General features: G+C 47.3%; 1 protein-coding gene across 4 annotated transcripts in view; it reads right to left on the minus strand.

Moving 5' to 3' along the window:
• Positions 1-21,286, minus strand: part of LOC119393434 (putative ribosome biogenesis protein slx9-like) — a 77,334-nt gene that overhangs the window by 40,196 nt on the left and 15,852 nt on the right. The window contains exon 1 of one of the 4 annotated variants that reach the window (XM_049414551.1): positions 3,533-3,662. The exons of 2 other annotated variants lie outside the window; for them this stretch is intronic. The gene's annotated coding sequence lies outside the window, so the exon portion shown is untranslated. Of the gene's footprint in view, positions 1-3,532; positions 3,663-21,286 lie in introns of those variants that run through there. One more of the 4 variants, XM_049414555.1, reaches the window with a different exon arrangement.

Below are 21,286 nucleotides of genomic sequence, written 5' to 3' on the forward strand. Positions count from 1 at the left end.
GTTATTTGTGAGCAATTTTACATTAAATGTTTTTTTGTAGTAGCAGAGTTATGTCGCGTTCATTCCTTATATTGCTCGTATTTTCATGTGCCACATTTTGTTATGTATATGCACTGTCGTGATTGAAAGTGTATTTTTTCCTTGTATCTCTTTATTGTATAACGCAATGCTCACTACGTTCCCGCATATGTTTCTGTAATATTTTTTTTTCTGTTCTTATGTATTTCTTGAGTATTTATACGCGTTCATTTTGTACTGTTCAAACGTAACATTTCTTTTTTTGGATTACTCCCCTTACGCAATCCCTCCAGGGGCCTGTAAAGTACTTTTAAATAAATAAATAAATAGATAAAAATTTAATGGTGAATCAATTCAATTAAATTTTATGGTCTATCAAATTTTTACTTCCTTAGGATGAACCAATTGATAGACAATTTTTTTTAGCCTTGTTCCAACAGGTCGCCTTAGATCTGCCTTCTTTTGGCAACATTACTCAGCATGACTTCCCATGCTGCTCAGTGATGGCACTGCATACATATTAGACTGTACCCATAAGAGAAGTCTGAGCCTGTTAAGCAACACAGGCCTTCTGCCAATAATTATAATTTCCAATCTAGCACAGCAAAAATTTATCACGCTCTTTAATCTCCCTCAGAAGTCCACCCCTCTCCCCCCAAAAAATGCTGAGCTTTCACATATACCCCTATAATTGCACAAACAAACCAGACCACAATACCACCATAATCCTTACATCTGTATAATCCTACTGTCCAGGTCACAAGTATTTATTTATTAGTGCCCTCAGGTAAGAAAAAATTTTACTACTAAAAGGAGTGGTTTAACGATCCAGTGAAATTTGTAACTTAAAACAGCAGCAACAAGAGAGATATAAAGCAGAAAAACTGATTACATATCGATCTCAGCACCACATGCATCTAACACAAAATAGCCCCTTTTAATTTACCAGTACTTCACACCCCTTCCACGTGATGCTACCTACCCAACTGCATCAGTGCACGAAACAATGAAGCAGTGTAGTCACATAACTTCATACATTTTTTTTTTTGTTCAACGTCAAAAATAAAAGCACTTTACAACCAGGTGTATGTAGCTGTTACATAGAGAGCTTCCAAGTGCGGCATGGTGTAGAAATTTGAAACAGCAGGATACTGCTTGTGGTAAGTCATCTTCGAACAGTTGTTCGAAGATCACTTACCAACAAAAAAAAGCATGAAAGCCCAGGAAGAAGGAACACGGACACATCACAATAATTAGTAATGAAGTTCAGAAGGACGGACTGCTGGGCAAGTTGGTAAGTCATCTTTGAACGGTGGTTGGAAGATGATTTCCAACAAAAAAAAAAAAGAATGAAAGCACAGAAAGAAGGAACACGGACACAGCTCGGCAACAGCGTATTTTCCGGTTTATGTTGCACTACAGGTATATGACCAAAGTATTACGTAGTGCCTGGCATTTAAAAAAGAAAAGATTACTTCTGAAAAAAAAAAAAAGCTTTATCGATGGACAGTGCCAAGTTTTTACAGACAACATGCAGATTCGTGCTCCTTCTTCAGATGCTGTTGTTCTTTTTGCAAACCACCATTCAAAGATGACTTGCCAACTCACCCAGCAATCCCTCCTTCTGAGCATGAAGTACTTCTTCCATTTTTGCAATGGCTAATGACATGAGTCTCAAAGAAATCACCTATTTATGTTGTATCCCAAATTCCAACGATCTACACGCTGTAGGAAAACACTGCTGGGACTGCTACTCTTTAAATGTGACATGCAGTTTGCTAGCAAGTTATCACATAGCTGAAGTACTCTCTTAGCACATAAGCACTGACAAAGCATTTTCCTGTTTACATTGCACTACAGGTATACAACCAAAGTATTATTTAGTGCCTGGCATTAATAAAAATATTACTTCTGAAAAAAGACAAAAAGCCTTAATGATGGACAGCGTGAAGTTTCTACAGACAACATGCACATTCAAGCTTGCAGTACGAGTACAGTCACAATCTTTTTGTGAGTGAACACGGGAGTGCGTGGCTTTCTGAGCTCCCAGCGCAGTTAAGCGGCGGCACTGCTCATGTGCAGTGCGTCCGGCGTGCAAGAATTGTGCCGTCGCGCGCATTGCGTCAGGCAAGCAAGCGCGTGTCCTCTCTGCAGGCGTACTGCAATAAGGAAGCCGTGTGCTTCAAAGTGGTAACAATGTTGATCTTGCAATTATGTTCCACACAATTCACAAATAAACTTGAAAATATGTTATCTTTTGCTGGTGTTCTCAAGATCATTGTTGATCCGTAGCTAGGTACTTTCCCCAACGCACATTTTGTGTTCCAGCATGACCTGGTGCCGGTGCACACTGTAAAAGTTGTGAACGAGCACATAGGAAATTGTAGTACAACTGCGCCCTTCTGGCAGGCATGAACATCTATCTGTCAAAATATATGGGAATATACATAAAAGCAGCCATGGTGCGACACCTTGTTTACGCAGCGACTGTGGACGAGCTCTAGGTAGCATTTGCAAAGCATGGGAGAATCTTCGAGCACATCATAACTTTGAGTACTACTAGCGCTGTACTTGTCACTACCCTCCAGAATGGCAGCAGTGTTTTTTTTTTTTTTTGCAAAGGGGGACATGAGAAAATACCAATATAAGATCAATATAACATCGAACAAAATTATCTTAGTTAACTGATACTACTTCCTTAATGCATCAATCTGTTGTTGAACGTGCGGATGTTTGTGTTTCTTTGCCTGTTCGTTGTACGACTACATGAACGCAGGAGGAAGAGAAACATGAAAACTAGGTGACACGCCAAGCATAAGAAACACACCGTTGGAACTGAAAGCATCCAAATTTTTAATTGCCGTCATAATGCGATCACCACCGAGGCCGAAAATCAGCTAGCAGACGACACACGAGCACTCCGATGACGTGAGGAGGAGGAGGAGGAGAGGTTGAGGAAAGGAAAATGCGCGCGAAGAGAAGCTACCCTCCTCGCGCATGCGTGTAGATACTGTCACGTGTCGCTTAACGGTGCTAGTAGTACAGAAAGCCACGCGCTCCTGTGTTCTCTCTTAAACAGATGCCGACTGTACTTGCCTACAGCCGTGAGACGCAGGGCCTCCCCCCCCCTTAGAAAAAGAAAAGAAAAACAGCCCGTGAACGTATGCTACGCATCACAGCAATGAAACACATACTTCAGTGCAACAGCGCACCACAACAAAACATCCAGCCCGAAAGACGAAGAACGACACACACAACAAACGCTGTTGTGTCGTTCTTCACCTTTCAGTCAGGTTATTTTGCTATGCGCTGTTACACTCAGGTATGAACCGATACCAACTAAACCAAGTTGTCATCTTATTGCACTAAAACACATTCGATCCAACCTATATTTTGTAGAATGAACGGCAAAAAATCCAACGCAGTGCACAAACGCCAATGCCAGCGTTTACGTTGAGTATTGACAGCGGCTAGAGCCAGTCTGCACTAGCAATTCTGACACAATTCTACTTACGTTCCTCAAGAAAGGACAAACGAAGAGGCACGCTCAAAATAACTTTACCGCCACAAAGGTCCACTTGACTAACCCGCTTCACTCGTACTACAGCGTACTCGTACTCGTGCCGCTCGAGCGGCGGCCGTGCGTGCACCGTGTGTTTGATGATGATGTTGGTGATGTTGGCGGCACCTAGTTGGCGGTCTGTCGTCTTCGCAGAAAGCAACGGAGGCAGAAAACCAAAGAGAGAATGGTGGTAACTCTTGCGATGACACCACCAGATAGCGCAACAACGCACAAGTGTGCTTTACGCGCGAAATTTAAGTGTGCGGTGCGGAACTTCTGTATTTATTGAGCAAAATGTTCATATAACACAGTTCAAACTAAAATTATGTACAAGATTTAAACACTACAACACATTTGGATGCCTTAATGTAAAAAATAAAACTGCTGCTGCGTCATCTGAGCTTGCACACTTCCTATCATGCTTTCTGTTCTGATTGCAGAAGGCATAAAAAAGCACTTCACTGTTCATTACATGCATGTGTACGCCTGTCTAGCTGTCACACTAATTTGAAGTTATGCGGCGAAACACACGAGGAGGTATGGAAGGATAACATTAACAGCATAACGCGATTACCACAAGCACTAGAGCACTGCACGGGCTCGGGCCTACCCGAAAACCCGGGCCGGGTAAAGTAGTTTTCCCGGCGGGCCTGGGCCGGGCCCGGGCCGGGCTCGGGTTTGAAGCTCCGGGCTTAGGGCCGGGCCCAGGTTTGAGGTGGCGGGCTCCGGTCGGGCCGGGCTTGGACTTTGCTCAGTTCTTAAAGGGACTCTAAAGCGATGCAATGAATCGGTTAAAGGGACCGACAACTGCCCAGAACACGAAATGAGATGACTGCACTGACGGAAAGGTTCTCCGTCGCATTGACTCAAACCAACCCTGTTTATCTCGTGAGAGGTGGATTTATATTTTTATTTCTTCATTGAAATTCGCGAAAAGTGACCTTTGGCGCCTCTGGCGGCGAAATCATACACGGTCCGATGAAGCCGGTCACGTGACCATTGATTGGTGTATGCGTTCGATGACTCTTCTGTTAGTACTGAAATATTGTTCATTTCTTTATATTAAAAGATATTACTCCATAAAAATGTACATATAGGCCTGCGTTAGTTGTATGCAACAAAGTGGCGCTGCCTTCGCTTGGGGAGAGTATTTCGGCCGCGCGTTAAAAAAGTCACGTGGTACACAGAGCTGCTCCGCGCGCGGCGGTCGCGGTTGCCTAGACGACGAAGACGCGGCCGCGGCGGCACTGCGACCGTCGTTGGGTTCTGCGGCAGTGCCATGTTTCCTTTGGTATTACAACGTATTCAGTGGGCATTGCGATGAAGCAGTGACTGCATGAGCTGCACGTCACAGCGCACAAATGCAACATTCAAGGGTAAAATTTAGCACAGCTTCACTGACTTGGCGTCGCGAAGACTGATGAAACTGCGGAGCTGGTGCCTTTTCCTTGGCTTTGGGGTGCGTTTTTACAGCGAAAGCTGTTATGAGATCATTTCTCCGGCCGTTTTTGGCGCCGTAGTTGTCCGCCGCCGCCGCCGCCGGTGTCCGTAACCAGTATCGCTCGAAATAAGAAAAAAAACTAAATAAGAAAAAAATTCCAGGATGGGACGAGGTTCGAACCTGGGTCCACTGCGTGGGAGCCCAGTATTCAACCTCTGAGCCATGCCGGTGCTTGAAACTGCTTTGCAAAAAGGTCCTATACAGGCTTCATGTCGGGAAGGAACCACATTAGCATATGCAATATAGCGTGGTAGAAGATTAAAATAAGCACCAAGCGTCGCACAACGCGAATTCTGTAACCAGGCGTCAAACAATTGCGAATTGCGCAACGAGCAGGTTGTTGAATGCTTCCAACCCATTACAAAAGGGCTCTGCCATAATTCTTCATCGTCATCAGGCGCAGAATCAACAAAGTGCGCATAATCCCTTACATGCGTTTAGCAGGTACCAACGCTCTCTGTAGAATGACGAAAAATGGCACAGTGCCTGCTGCCCTACTTCTAAAAAATTACAATTATTTATAGCGTAGTGGGTTCCTCGCAAGTGCACTTGTATTGGTTGCCAAGGAAGCCCATAAGCGCATGATCCATTACCTCGGGGTCTCAATAAAGTTCTTCGCCCCCTCCGTCTCTCTTCCACGTCAACGTATACAGCATGACGGGAGAGGGAAATAGCGACCGGGCGTCACCCAATGCAAATTACATAACTGGTGGGCCGTTTAAAGATTCCAACCATAGGCGTGCGCAGGGGGGGGCAAAGGGGGCGAGAAGGGGGGGCGCAAAGTCAGCCCTATACATTGTAGGGGGGGCGATAGGGGGGGGGGCGCAAAGGCAGCTGCCGCATACATTGACATAATAGGGAGGGGGGGCGCTGCGACGAACCTTCGCCCCCCCTGAAGGGCAACCCTGCGCACGCTTATGATTCCAACCCATTACAAAGGGCTGAGCCATAATTCTTCATCGTCATCAGTCGTCACGTCAACAAAGTGCACATAATGCCTTACAGACGTGTAGCTGGTGCCTCGCTTCTCCATAGAATGACGAATAATGGCTTAGTGGGTGCTTCCCAACTTCACAAAAATTTTGATTTGTGGCGTAGTGGGTACCTTTCTAGTGTACTTGTATTGTAGCCCCAAGAGAGCTTAACGGGCTCTAGAAACGCCGCTCTTCCAGCTTTCGCTGTGACTGTGCTGCGGTTTCAGCGCAGGCCTGGCGTTTTTTTACTAAGTACTATTTTAGCTGTCGATACAGCGATGATAATATGACGCCGCTAAACGGTCCGTGAGCTCCTGCTTTGGCCACTCGCAAGTCAGGATCGGATTCCCTCGCAGTTGCCGCGACACGCCTCCCTCACTCGAAACTCGGGGTCGGCCCGTCATCGTTGGGCCCATATGCTCTAGCGAATTCCCATCATATTTCCCGCCGCGCCGCTTCTTCTCCCGAAGACAGAACCTTGTTCGTACTGGCCATACTCGTCGCCGAACGTCGTAATGCTCTGCGCCGACAGTGCACGCTTTTGTACTGCTTTGTTCACTCAGAATTTATACTTGCAGCATCAACGAAATGAAACAATGTTAGTGCTGTTAAATCAAGGTGTGCGGCCTAGAGGTAGGGGACACTCTTGTAAGCTCAGTGCGAGCAGTCCGGCCGCATTAGAATTAACACCACAATTAAAGCCTGATATGCAACACGTACGAACTGACGGTCGGATGTCAACAACAAGCATGCACGCTAGCAATAAACAAAGATAATGATGTGCGTCTATCCTGGCCTCTCCTAACTCCATCGCACAGTAGTCAGGGAACACCAAGCCCAGCTTTTTACTCTGCCGAAATAACATAACACTACCGCAGAAGGGGAGCGCATACTATCGATACGATGGCCGGAGCCACCGCGTCTACGCGTCTCCGTCTCGCCGGTCTCGCTCGCCTGGCAACGGCCAGACCCCCGCCAGAGGGCCGCACCGGCCGCACTTTTTTAACGCGCGGCCGAAATACTCTCCCCTTCGCTTGGCGTAATGATCCCATGCCGCGACAAGCCGTCCATGACACAGGCGCAGGCAACCTTGGTCGCAGGCGCGCACAACGCTGTACAAATACCGAGAAGGTGTATAAATCCACATCATATCATTGTAACAGCTTGCTATTTTCAAAAATGGTTGGAAAGCTCAAAATAAAGGTGGTTAAGCATAGCTACAGTAACTCCTGCGAAAGCAGAACAACGACATCTTTCACAAGGGCTAGCGGCATTGCTATCAATTCTCAGCGTTGCTGGAGCAAGCCTTCATGCGTGTTTGGAGCCTTTCAGATCGAAAAATACTGCTTATAAAATAACTACGTGCTTTTAGGATAAAGCACTGCAGCTACAAACGCTACGAAGGGTAAGCTTCCTGTCGCGCCGTAAAAAACTGGGTCGAGAAAAATCAGTTGTCGGTCCCTTTAAGACTGATAAAGTGAGAACACGAATGTAACTGGTTTAGCCATCATAAGGAGAAAATCAAGGGCAAAGTTTCATTTTTAAATTTCGCGCAGTAATCTCCGCGCGTGACGTCACGGATTTCAAACTGTATTTTTCGTATTCTGGGGAGATTGGGTCAACGAAACTTCTTAAAAGTTCGTATGTTAAGTCTACGGCCCTCTCAGAGGTCAATGTATTTAATTTTTACCGATTAGGAACTACGTGGATCACAGTAGACGCCGTCAAAATCTGTGACGTCACGGTGTTTATTGCACGATAATCAAGATGGCGTCGGCACCCGCATTTTCTTTTTGCGCGTTTTCTCGCTTACGAAGACTCTTGTCGCAGCGAGCGTAGTCATTATGGTATTTTAAGAGTAATTTACTGATAATAGAATTTTTTTTTCTTTAGTGTCCCTTCAAGTGTGTTCCTCGTGCGTTGCACGTACATATACGCTTCAGATTTTGTCCCGATAAAACGATTCTTTTTCATTTTTTATGTGGGGCAAGCTATTTGGACAAGTTTTATGAGTGACAAGTACTGATGTACTGATCTTCTTTTGCCTCTTGCATATGGGGCTACTTGATTTATCTGAAACGGGCGAGCTAAAAGTAAGTACATCAGGCGCAAATATAGTTAACATTTCGTTATTCCGTGCTTTATTTGCATTCGTTATTATTTTATATCCCGAATGTTATTCTGTAATCGCGGCAATAAATGTAATATAATAAATTTATACCGATAACTTATCATCGCAAGTGCGATTACGGAGCTACCAGGCGGGGAAATGTTCTTGAAAGTTCCAGCCCTCCACTAAAACGAAAAGACTGCGCGGAGCCTCGTTGCATAAAATCCCTATAAAGACATTCTTTTTCCGTGGCTTCGTCTGGTTCCCAGAGGTCATGTGACGCGAGATGGACATGCACAGCCAGTGCCTCCTCTATATAGAGGAGGCACTGGCACAGCCTGTGCGCCCGCACAGTGCCTCCTCTATAACTTTCAGTGCCTGGTAGAACACCCTCCCGCGGCCGTCGGCGCTTGCGTTTCCCCCGCTCGCCGCGACTGCGTGGTGGCGCTGTGCAAACAGGGTCGGGCGCTGAGCCGGTAGTGCTGGTGCGGGCGCGGCCTAGAGCGCTTTGCTTTGCTCTGCCTTGACACGTGCGGTTGGGTTTAGCGAGTTTAATGCGATGGAAGATTTTTTGATCCTTTGTCGTGACCACGTAGCTTGCATGAATTGCGATGTCGTACTGCTGCGTGCCGCTGTGCAAGTCGGACGAAAAAAAGAAAGTGCCCGGACTGTATCCATCTGACCAGCTCCTTTTTGTCCTTACTTTGCGAGCTTTTGCAGACGGTGCGCTCAAAGGCAACCCAACTTTGGCAAAGCCGTTCAGTACCTTGACAAAGTACACAGTTCCAGCCCTCTGTGCATCAAGGCTCCTTAAATGCCAGAGTGATGGCAGCTATGACCACAGGGTGCGACACGTGAACCTCATATGTATTTACTTCCTCAAGCCACTCCTCTCGAACTATGCGTTTAAAGGGACACTAAAGAGAAACAATGAATCGGTTTAGATCGATAATTGTGCTCCGAGAACTAATGTCGTTAACTTCGCCATCACTATAGGTTTATTAATAGAGGAGAAAATCGAGTTCAAAGTTTTATTAGGGTGATTCCACGTAAGATCGAACAATCGATGGCTGGTCGACCTCTCAAATTTATTTCTAAATTTTATATATTATTGCCTGATGAGTGGAAAGAAGAGATCCGCAATTTGTTTTGCCACCAAAAATTTTTTCGAAGCACAGGAAATCAATAATGACGAAGAGGTGGAGTAGAGCGCTCATCCGCTCTGCTGTTTTGGCCAACTTTCGTTATGAATTGCACAAAATATATTAAAGTTAGGTAGCTGAAATTTCTTTAACTAAATATATGCATGTTTTTGCTTCTGCTCAGGTATTTTAGTTTTGATGTGTAGTGTAGATCTTTTTATAAAAAACCTCAAAATAGTCCCAGGAGACGTTATTTTCTTTACTTTGAAGGTCTTTATCTCGAAAAATCCTTGTAGCAGAGCGACAAAAATTGCGCATTACGTTCCTCGCATCCTTATCTACCACACTGCCGAATCTTATATTTATATAACTTTTCAGTAAAGAGACATGATCGGGCTAAGTTAAAGAAAACACCGGACAATGAAACTTCTGACGACAATTAAAAAAAAAACCCATTTTTCATATTTCTTAAACTTTGTCCACTTATTGTCCTCCACATCAGCTTTCATAATCATTGAAAACATGCAGCATAATGTCGTTGCACTAATAGTTACGACCCCTCCAATGAGACCCTTGGGCAAGGATTGGCAATTCTGACTTCTTGCCCAGCAAGTGTATAAAATGCAGGCAGGATTGAATTGCTTTTTTATTAAAAGGCCAGCAGGTACCGAAAAAGGTGTCGCCGGCACTGAAGACGTTAATTTTGAAATTATTTGGTCATTGCAGCAGCCACGAGCGCGTGGCTACGAGCGCGCGCGCCACGAGCGCGCGCGCACCCGAGATGCTCGTTGTAAGAGACGGCGCAGTGAGAGCTCGTTTCCGCGTCCTCAGACCGATTGAGTTCGAAACAGCAACACCTCCCGGGTGACTTGAACGCACGTGCACTGGAGCTTCGCTATTCTATCCGCCCTCTGTTCGCATCGCAGCTAGGCGCTGATAACAAGGCAGAGATGGAAGCAAGATGAGAACTCTATAAGGGAGCTATGAGCACTCGCTTCACGCACGCTGCTGCCAGAGAAACTTGCGCTGCGCCAGTTGCGATCAGTGGAAAGCATTAACGTGGCGCTCCAGTGGCAAAGCAAATATGGAATGTCAAAGGAAAGAAAAGCAAAACTATCGATAACCGGACGCGCTTGCCTATTTTAGATGTCGGCAGCAGACGGCCTGAACTAGCCGCGCGTTCAGAGCGCTGTTCACACTTCATTCGGCGCGGATAGTTCTTGCGCTTTGCTCTTACTCTACTCCTCCTGTGCGTCTCATGGCGAGAAGGTATAGCTCGGAATGAGTGATGATGGCATATATTGTTGACGACGAAAAATAAAGTTAGTTGAAAGTTTGCGCTCGTCCGAGTCTCCTGAGTCCGTGTTTTTATGTGTGTGCGCATCAGTATTCTTTCCTTGCAAGTATGAACCAACTCGCCCAGCAGCAAGTTTTATTGGGTGGAACGTAGACTGATTTTGAATCGGGTTTTGTATAAGCTTGCTCCGCGGCCGAGTGCCAACAGCAACTGCGGGTTTTGCCAAGTCTTGTGTTTTTTGCGAGCGAGCTCAAGAGCTTAGCGGTCGAGTAGGCCTTGCTTCTACCGATCATTGTCAGCATCTCAAGATATCCTGAAGTTGAGAAAATCGGGAAACGAAACTAGCAGCCGCACCTGCGCAAGTGATGCGCGGGCAGCGAGCGACAGACCGCGAGACCCTGTTTGGGTGGCGGCGCCTGGCGGTGACCGGTTGTACTCGCGCCGACGGTCGCGCCTTTTGTTCTCCTCCCCATCCACCAGGCACTTGGCATCTGAGCGTTCGTCTTGTTCCGCTCTATATCAGGGGTCTCAAAGCCGCCTCAGCTAACGGGCCGCTTTCACGGAAATTTACTTCCGCAAGGGCCAGGACAGTGACGATGGTAGGAGTCGAGGGGGGGGGGGGGGGGAATAGGCTGTACCCAGGCCCGTAGCCAGGAGGGGGCCCTAGCCGCCCCAACCCCCCCCCCCCCGAAATTTTGTGAAGTAGGTGTTTTTACCAAAAATAAATGATAAATAGGTGCTTTTCTCAAATAGTCAAGGTTTCCAGCAAGTGCCCCCACCCCCTCCACCCGAAAAAAATTCCTGGCTACGGGCCTGGTTGCACCAGATGTCAGATAACGTTGCCATTTGAAAGACCTTTTTAATATATCATATATGGGTCATTTCTGAAGGGCTTATTTGGCGGCAATTTTCCACCAACATATCGATACCATCTCCAAAATGGCTAAAATCAGTGTGTTTTTTTTTAACGGTTATGTATCAACACATGGTGGCTGCAGGCGGTGCCTCACGAAAAAAAAAATGCTTTAGACCTGTCATGACTGTGTAGCTCAAAAACGTACTTATAAATAAATAAAAAAGTGGGACGAAGACAGTCATGTGGGGGCCGCAGGCCGCTAGCAAGAGGTCCGCGGGCCGCGTGTTTGAGACCCCTGCACTATATAGTGCGAGAGCTACATGATAGTACCACAACAGCGTTGGAATGTGCAGGAGCAGCACAAGTCCATTAAACACGTACATCATGTATAAAGGCAAAGTACATTAGCTTGACGAAGTATCTGCCTTAAAATAAGATTCACGAATTCCATGCCGGGTGATGTCCCCTTACCTCGAATCATATCCATCCAATGAGTAAGCGTCGAGAAGCTTATTCGCACCTTTATTACCAAACTGGAATGAACCCCGAAAATAGATCGCAGTCACTTCGTCCACCTACTGCCAGTCCTAACAGTGCCCACCAGCGTAGGCCACCTTCTACCGGTACAACATCGTTATGAAGGCATACACCATTACATTATGAAAAAAAAAAAAACAGAGCCTTGTGCAAGCCGTGCATAACAAACAATGCTGAAAACTGCAAGGACAAGCTCTCAGAGGCATTTATAGATTATACTGAAGAGTGGCACAACGCTCGGGAACGAGAGAAATGAAGGGATCAGCTTGACAGCTATTGTCATTCTGCAGAGGTCTAAAAAGATTAGACCTTTTTCAAGCACACGAGCGCCACCAACAGGCGCGCAAGTGCTCATGGGAAACGTATGTACGCCGCAGCAGCAGCCGCGACGAGCGCGCGGGCCTCGCGCTGTAGCTTTCCGCTTGCCCCGTGCCAGGACTTCTTAGACACAGTGAATTTGGCAAGGTGCAACATGTTACTGCGCAATTCAATCACAAACTTCAGTGTTTAGCTGCGACAGGCCTCTCGACGATTTCCGTCTGTCCCACTGTTCGCGGCTCAGAAGCGTCACCTTTTATTTATTTATTTTTTTTTGGCGCCAGTGCGCCTACGGCATAAATGAGAAGAAATAAAATACAACTCGGCTGCCTATGAAGTGCAGGAGCGGTCTATGATTCGCGGACGCATTTGGAATCAACGTCCATCGGCACTGTCGACGAGTAGAGTATGAGGTTCTGATATTTAAAGAGTACACTAGAAAGTGTAGTCGGCATTTGGGGAAATGAGATACATTCATTGCGTCGCTCGCACCCTATATGTAACGAACGATAAGTGCCTACTAACTTTCGTTGGTGCTGTAACTACAGGTTGGAATAGAGCCATGGGCGTCCGAAGGGGGGTGCAAGGGGGGGCAGTTGCCCCCTCTTGGAATTTTGGATAATAATTTTCTATGCAGTAGCAGTAAGCTACACAGCTTGATTAGCACACTCCTGTCCCGCATATCCGCGTGAAACATCATTCAGGATTACCAGACAACTTTGCACGTTACATACTGCTATGGACTTATCTTGCCGGTCATGTCACGGCAATGAAACAAAAGCTACCTATGCTGTATGCCCCCCCCCCCCCCCCCACACTCTGCTGATGCACCCCCCTGGAAAAAGTTCTGCGGACGCCCTTGCTTAGAGCGAAAAAAGAAAAGAGCAGCACAAAGAAGGAAATGCACAGACGGGGTTGGCACCCCGGCGCCAACCCCGTCTGCGTCACCGAGCAAGGCGCCACAACGGCGCCAAAGGGCGAGCGTGCGATATGTATGGCGTATATGGCGGCTCTCCGTATACCGAAGCCAATCGAAACGCGCTTCAGGAGGGTCCAGTGACTCCTTCCCAAATGCGAACTCTTTTTCTCTGCCTGTACCTTCCAAAAGGGGTCAGATGGACACCCGAAGAGAGTCACGGTTCCATGACCCTCTTTTGACTCTCTTTTTTCTTAGAGTGCAGACCAGCGCTCACACAACTGAAAGTTTACTGCACGCGTGAAAAAAAAGCATATATACAAAAATGGGAGTGCGTCGGGCGTGTCATAAAGAGGCACAAAAAGTCAAACAACCAAGGCGCGTGCTTACAGTCGATTAATAAAGCTGAATTCCTTGACTTGTAACGACTGGGAAGGCTGACTGACACAAAGTGTGGCGTTATTTGTGACATGATATGCCTCCGAAATTTCTCGCGTTGTCCGATTAGGTTGATGGTACAAAATTACTGTGCTTTTGAAGATGGGATTACATTTTTATGACTGACATAGCGATGCGAGATGAGACGGCTCCATTCAATGAATTTCGATGCTCGCTGAGGCGCGTATTAATACATCGACCAGTCTGGCCGATCTACATGGACACAAGAAAGGGAAATTTGCGATTAACTCCTACACAATCTACAAAACAATTGGCATGCCTCTCACCGCATTTATCTTTGCCCACCGCAGACCCCTGCGACCATAATGCGACTAAGCTTATTTGCGGCGGCAAACACAACCTTCACTCCTACATCGCTTCTTTACGTTCTTCAGGCCATGCGACTTCTTATACATATGTGGAATAACTGCAATATTTCTAGTTTCTTCATTATTTACGGATGGAAGACGTCCGTGTTAATCTTTCTTTGCCATGCGAACAGATTTTCGCAAACCGATAGAGCGATACGCAGGATATCGATCCTGCCTCTTTGATCACATTGCAGCTGGAAACTATTGCTCATCTTATGTGTGCAAGTTTTTTTTCCAATGCTGTGCGTAATCATGACATCACAATTCCTCGTTTAACAATGTTCAAATGCGCCGACGCGAAATTAAACACGCGGGCTATATTGCCCGCAAACATGCTCCGCAGTGAAACTTAAAGATGTATCAAGAAACTGCAAATTACCAGAGCAAGGCACCTCACAAGTGAATTCTAGTCCGATCCCTTTCTATTTAAGCACGTTTAGAATGTGCTCACTTCTTCGTACAGCGCGTGACTTGTCAATTAAAATCAAATAATCATATGTTATACCTGAACACTGTAACACCTCTCTACAGTTTGGTTAAACCCGATCATTAAATGGCTTGTGAACAAGTAATCATCAAATAAATACGAATTCGGTGTTCCAGCTCACATTGCTCACGGTAACGTTTTGACTGCATGTATCGGCACGTGATAACTCGCATGCCACTTAACTGCTACATCCGGTATACACCCGCTCGGTAATACCTACACTGACTGCATCATTCCTTTCGCATTTCATGCGTAGAGATACATGCAGGTGCGTTCAGACATGTGTAGTATTTAGGATTTAATAATAGTCAACCAGCGGCGACGCGTTTTTATCGTTTGGTGCTCCCACGGCGCCAACGAGCAGCAAGCGACGGAACAGCCGGCGGGCTCGCCGTACACACTTTTCCCATAGTGCTTCGCGCGCCCGCGGGGAGTTCTGGGATCGCTTTTAAGAACGACGACTGCCGACGCCTTCACATTTCGCAAGGCAGATGTGCGCCCCTGGGACTAGCGCAAGCAGGAAACTTTAGCGCGGCAGGACATGTGATGCAACGGCGCATGGTGTGCTTATAGCGGAATCTTTTTATAATTTGATTTTTGTTGTACAATAACATGCGAGCAAATTAACTATAAACTATGCCACAATAACTTATAGACTGTATATAATAGCAGTGGTGTTATATATGAAAAGAATGCTATGACAAATAGTATATTTTTTGCCGTTCCGCGTCTTATACGTATTTCCAAAGTGCACGCGGTGCGCGCGGTTTGTTATAATTTTTATCTAGGTTAGTGTAATTACAACAAATATAATAAATCTGACTTTTTTCTTCCATTTCTCTTGATGTGGAAAGGTGCTACTATGATGAAGATATGTGCTACATGTCCAGAAGGGTGCACAATTGACTTTGTCTTACAGCACGCTTTAAAGGGGTCATGAACCACTTTTTCAAGTAATGATCTAATGACCTTAGTATTGGAGTTTACTGCCTCCCGAATCGATTGCCGCAAAAGTTTCTTGAATCCGTCAAGAATCAGTGGAGTTACGGGGGTTTGGCGCACGCTCTCAGCGTTTTCTCTCTTTTCTCGTGCCGACGAGCGCACTGGAAGCTAGACAGGGAGGGATGGCACGGGGGTAAGAAGTTACGTCAGCGCACGTCATGAAACGCGATCGCTCTCCCGCTGTGATTCGCATGCGCGAGTGCGGCTACCGTGTAAAGTTAGCAGACTGAGGAGTGCGGCGCGGGCAAGTGGCGGCACCCCGTGGCAAGAAGCACATCTCATCCGGCTATCGGCCAATAAGCATGCTATGTCTCCGCGACGTGAACGTTCAGACGCCCCACCCACCGACGAGAGTGAGAACCGGCCTCTGTTTGAAAAGAGGGCGCCTGAGGAAACGGCAACTTCGAGCTCCGCTTGTGGCCTTTACGCGGCACGCACGACTGTAATATTTTGCAGAGCAGTTCATAGCCGTGTCAGCTTTCCGCAGGTTGTGTTTTTTCAACAAGCCCAAGGGGTGCTTCATGACCCCTTTAAAGGGACACTAAAGGGAAAAACGATTTTCGTACTATTAGTAAATTACTCTTTCACAATTCCAAAATCCCCACGCCGGCCGCCACGAGAAGACTTATGGGAAGCGAGAAAACGCGCGAAAAGAAATTACGGCTGGTAACGCCACCTTGAAATTCCCACATCAAACGCGTCATCGATTTTGACGGCGTCTGCTAGGCCCTACGCATTTCATAATCGGTAAAAATGAGGTGCATTGTTTTCCGAGGGGGGGTGGCATAGACTTAACATACGAAGATTCAGGAAATTTCGACAAGCCAAAGTCGCCAAAATAAGAAAAATACGCTTTAAAATCCGCGTTGTCACGCCTGGAGATTTTGGCGCGAAATTTAAAGGGGTCATGAAGCATCCCTTGGGCTGATTGAAAAAACACATCCTGCGGAAAGCTGACACGGCTATGAACTGCTCTGCCAAATATTGCAGTCGTGCGCGCCGCGTAATGGCCACAAGCGGAGCGCGAAGTTGCCGTTTCCCCAGGCACCCTCTTTTCAAACAGAGGCCGGTTCTCACTCTCGTCGGTGGGCGGGGCGTCTGTCCGCTGTACGTCGCAAGAGACATAGCATGCTTATTGGCCGATAGCCGACGTAAATCGAGAGCGGCGTTCGGATCAGATGCGCTTCTTGCCGCGGGGTGCCGCCACTTGCCGGCGCCGCACTCCTCAGTACACGGTAGCCGCACTCGCGCAAGCGAATCACAGCGGGAGAGCGATCGCGTTTCATGACGCGCGCTGGCGTAACTTCTTTCCCTCATGCCATCCCTCCCTGTCTAGCTTCCAGTGCGCTCGCCGGCACGAGAAAAGAGAGAAGCGCTGGGAGCGTGCGCCAAACCCCGTAACTCCGCTGATTCTTGACGGATTCGAGAAATTTTTGCGGCAATCGATTCGGGAGGCAGTATACTCCGATACTGAGGCCATTAGATCATTACTTGGAAAAGTGGTTCATGACCCCTTTAAAAATGAGACCATGACCTTAATTTTATCCTTTATTAATGCATCTGTATTGGTTAAATTAACGACATTAGATTTCTCAGAGTACAATTTATCAATATAAGCTGATTCACTGTTTCACTTTCGTGTCCATTAAAATTTCAAAGGAGAGCGCAATAATCACAAAGTGAAGAGAGCGTTCTGTTGTCTGTCCCCTCTGTTTCTAGTCAACATGGAGTCGATGACGTTGCCCGAGTCGGTTGTGTCTACAGTTGTCTTGCGTATGTGCTGTCCACCTAATGTGCGTTGTTTCCCTAATCGGCAAAGCTGTTACCCCTTTTTTTGAAAGCGGTTCGCGTCGAGTGCAGGTACAATGCAAATGTGAATTCGGTCATCACGAGGGCGGCAAAACCACGACCTCCTCATCACGAGGTCGTGGGCAAAACTCACCTGAGGCGAGCGAACGCTCTACGGGGTACTACGAGTAAGGTGGCTAGAATTCTAGCCATCCTACTACGGGTGCAAACCCAGTCGGAGCAGGCGGGCAGAGTGCTGTCACCTAAGAACCGTTCTTGTGGAAAAGGTCTTGAGCGGACGAAGAAGCAGATATGATCTTGACGTGAGCGTGTTGCGAAAAGCGGCGTACAGCATTAGACGGGAAATTCCAACCATCGCCAAGGATGAGGCAATGTTTTGATGGACGCTAACGACCGTGTCTACAGCGACGATGCAGACAGACAGAAAAACTTTATTCGCAAGTGTGGTTGGACCCCCCGGGTCCCTGGACCAACGCGCGGTCCCACGCCACGTCTACACGGCCATGCTCCTTGCTGCGATGACATCGGCAGCCCGAGTCACCGCAGCAAACTGCAATGCTGGATCCTCGGACGAGAGCAGGACCTCCCAGTCCTCCCAGCTTGAGATGGCAGGCTGACCCTGCGGGGGAGGGTCAGCAGGGCAGCCGAAAAGGATATGGGAAAGTGTGACGTGAGGTTCGCCGCATAGGGAACATTCAGGGGAAGTGCCACAGTAGTGGGACAGCAGCTGAAGGGAAGGGGTCTGGAAACGATAGGATTTGCTGGGAGTGGGTAAAGGAGGGGTTTGGGGGAGGATAAGTCTGGCGGATGAAACGGGGTACTTGCGTGAGCTCTGCAAAAGTGTGCGCCCGCTCTTTCGAGAAGCCCGAATCGAGGTTGTCCCGAGAGCGGAAAATCAAATCTCGGGCCAATTTATCGGCAGCCTCCTTTCCGGGGTCCTCGAATGAACCGGCACCCACTGGAGTTCTACAATGCGTGGTAAATTTTGCGTGGGGGTGTTCAGCAAGTGCCAGGCAAGGGAGTGTATCCTGACCCTGGCATAGCTATACTTCGAATCACTAAAGATGTACTGTGCGTTGGATTGAGCAAGGGCTAGGGCGAAGGCGGTCACCTCTGCCTTCTCAGGTGTAGAGCCTGAGGGAAGGCGGTGAATCAGGGGATGGGGTAGAGTAGGGTTATAGGCAACTACTACAGCTTCTGTACAAGCTGCGGCTACCCAAATAACATCCCAAGCTTGTCCGTAACTATTGTGAAGGGCATACTGCACCCGGGCCTGAAGCTCCGGGCTTAGCGGGTCGGGCCTGGACTTCGCTCAGTTCTTAAAGGGGCCCTGCAACACTTTTCCAAGTAATCATCGAATGGCTTCATTATAGGAGTTTATTGCCTCACGAATCGACTGCCGCAAAAATTTTGAGAATCCGTCAAGTACGAGTTACAGGGATTTGTCGCACGCTTTAAGCGCTTTCTCTCTCTCCTTCCGTACCAGCGAGAACGCTGAAAGCTACGCAGGGGGGAATGACAAGGGGGCAAGAAGGCATAGGTCCGTTCAGCAACGCGCGTCATGACCTTGAGCACTTAATCAGTTTTCTTCAGACGCGCGGCTTACTTTCAGTGAGATGGCGAACGCAAGCGCGGGTACGTGGCGGCACCCCGCGGCGGCCGCGGTAACTATGCAGCTCACGATGCTCAAATCAGTCAATAGTCGTGAACTCCGAGTTTATAGCATCATTTGTCGAGAGAAGAGCGAGCGATTTCTAGCTGACTGAGATTTAATTGGAAACTGCAGGCCGCGAGCTGCGCTATAATGTTTGGCTCACGTGTTCCCAGGAGCTTCAACTACCGACCGGGAGCGTTTTCTGACCATACTGAAAAAGTGTTGCAGGGCCTCTTTTTGTTACACATACATTGTGCATACATATATGTTCCATATATTTTATCTCGAAAAAACGCTTTTTATGTAGGCCAAGCTATTTGGAGAAATTTCATGAGACAAGTACTGAACTTCTTTTGCTTCTTGCATATGGGGCTATTTGATTTATTATTTTACATCCCGAATGTTATTTTGTAATTGCAGTAATAAATGTAATACAATAAATTTATACCTATAACTTACGAAACGGACCAATGTAAACAATGTGAATCCAGAGCCACTCTGGAGCATATGTTATGGGAATGCCGAGGGATTAGTCCCAATACCGAGAAAGCGGCCTCTAGTGACAGCCTTCGCGCACGCTGGGAAGCCGCGCTGCTCAGCTCCGCCCTCGAGGATCAGCTCTGGGCCGTCCAGCGGGCCGAGGAAGCCGCCAGGGTTCAAGGACTCCTGGCCGTCTCCTAGGCGGGGCCATCGGCCCGCCCCACCAACTCGCAGGACTCGTAATAAAGTTATTTCCTCTTCCTATAACTTATCATCGAGAGAGCAATCACAGATCTCCAAAGCAGAGAAACGTCCTCCAAAGTTCCAGCCGTCCACTAAAACAAAAAGTCTGCGCGGAGTCTCGTTACACAGAAACACTGTAAAGACGCATTCTTTTTTTCCATGGCTTCATCACGACTCCCAGTGGTCATGCAAGGCGAGATGGACATGCACAACCTGCTTTGTGTGCCCACATTGTTAACGTCTGAGCTTTCGTTTTGTTCCACTATATGACGCGAGAACTACATGATGCTGCCCCAACAGCGTTGGAATGTACAGGAATAGCTTAGGTCTATTGAACAAGGCGTGAGACAAAGTATATTCACTTTACGAAATATCTGTATGGCTTGAAAAAAGACAATTACGAATTCCTTGCCAGGTGATATGACCCCTTACCTCGAACCATATGCACCCAATGAGTAAGCGTCGAGAAGCTTATTCTCGCCTTTATTACCAAACTGGAACGAACCCCGAAAGTAGATCAAAATATCTTCGTCCACCTCCTGCCAGTCGTACCCGCATAGTGCAATGGCCACTCTACCGATATAACATCCTTATGATGTGGAAAAATAAAAAGAGCACGTACAAACCGTGCATAACATACACTGCTGAAGCCTGCAAGAAGAAGCCCTCAAAGAGGAGTTTTATAGATGATATTGAAGAGTGGCACTACGTTCGGGAACAAGATAACGAAGGGATGAGCTGGACGGCTATGCTCATTCTCCAGAGGTCCAGAATATCCGAAATCTGCTCCAGTGGTGGAAGTCTAAGAACAACGACTGCCGATGCCTTCATAATTCGCAAGGCAGGTTTTGTGCGCCCCTGTGGCTAGCGCATGCAGTGCAAGAAACTTTATTGCGGCAGGACATGCAATGCAACAGCGCATGGCGTGCTTAAAGCCGGAATCTCTTGATAATTTGATTCTTCATACAATAAGATGTAAAGAAATAAACTGCACATTATGACAAAAAAAAAAAAAGACTTATAAACTGTATATACTAGCAGCAGTGTGATATACGAAAAGAATGCTATGACAAATCGTTTTTTTTCTTCCCTTTGATCGGCCGTTTGCTGATCGTATGCTGTCCTAGCTTGGCATAACGCAGACAAAACCATGTGTGCTGGCATGCGCTAGCGCATTTGGGCCTGTGTAAGGGGCTGGGTAAGACGCTGTGGCCTCTCCCCCCTTACACTCTCTCAGCAATCATGTGATGGCGTCGGAGAACGAGATTCTGCAGACGCGCGATGAACCAACACGTTGTATCCTAGTCAGAACGCGATGGCACGCGCTAGCATGTTCGGGCCTGTGTAAGGGGCAGGGTAAGACGCTGTGGCCCCTACCCCTTACACTCTCTCAGCAATCACGTGATGGCGAACAGCAACAGCAACTACAGTGAATTCATGGTGTGCTCCACTGGCAAGGGCGTGTTAACATCGGGCAAGGTGCCCGTGATGAATGGAACTTTAAGTCGACCCATGTGCTGCTTTGCATCCCCACATGGTTCCCTTTAGTGGGAGATGGTGTAATTTTTTTC

Source organism: Rhipicephalus sanguineus, chromosome 1 (assembly GCF_013339695.2).
Source record: "Rhipicephalus sanguineus isolate Rsan-2018 chromosome 1, BIME_Rsan_1.4, whole genome shotgun sequence".
NCBI lineage: Eukaryota > Metazoa > Arthropoda > Arachnida > Ixodida > Ixodidae > Rhipicephalus > Rhipicephalus sanguineus.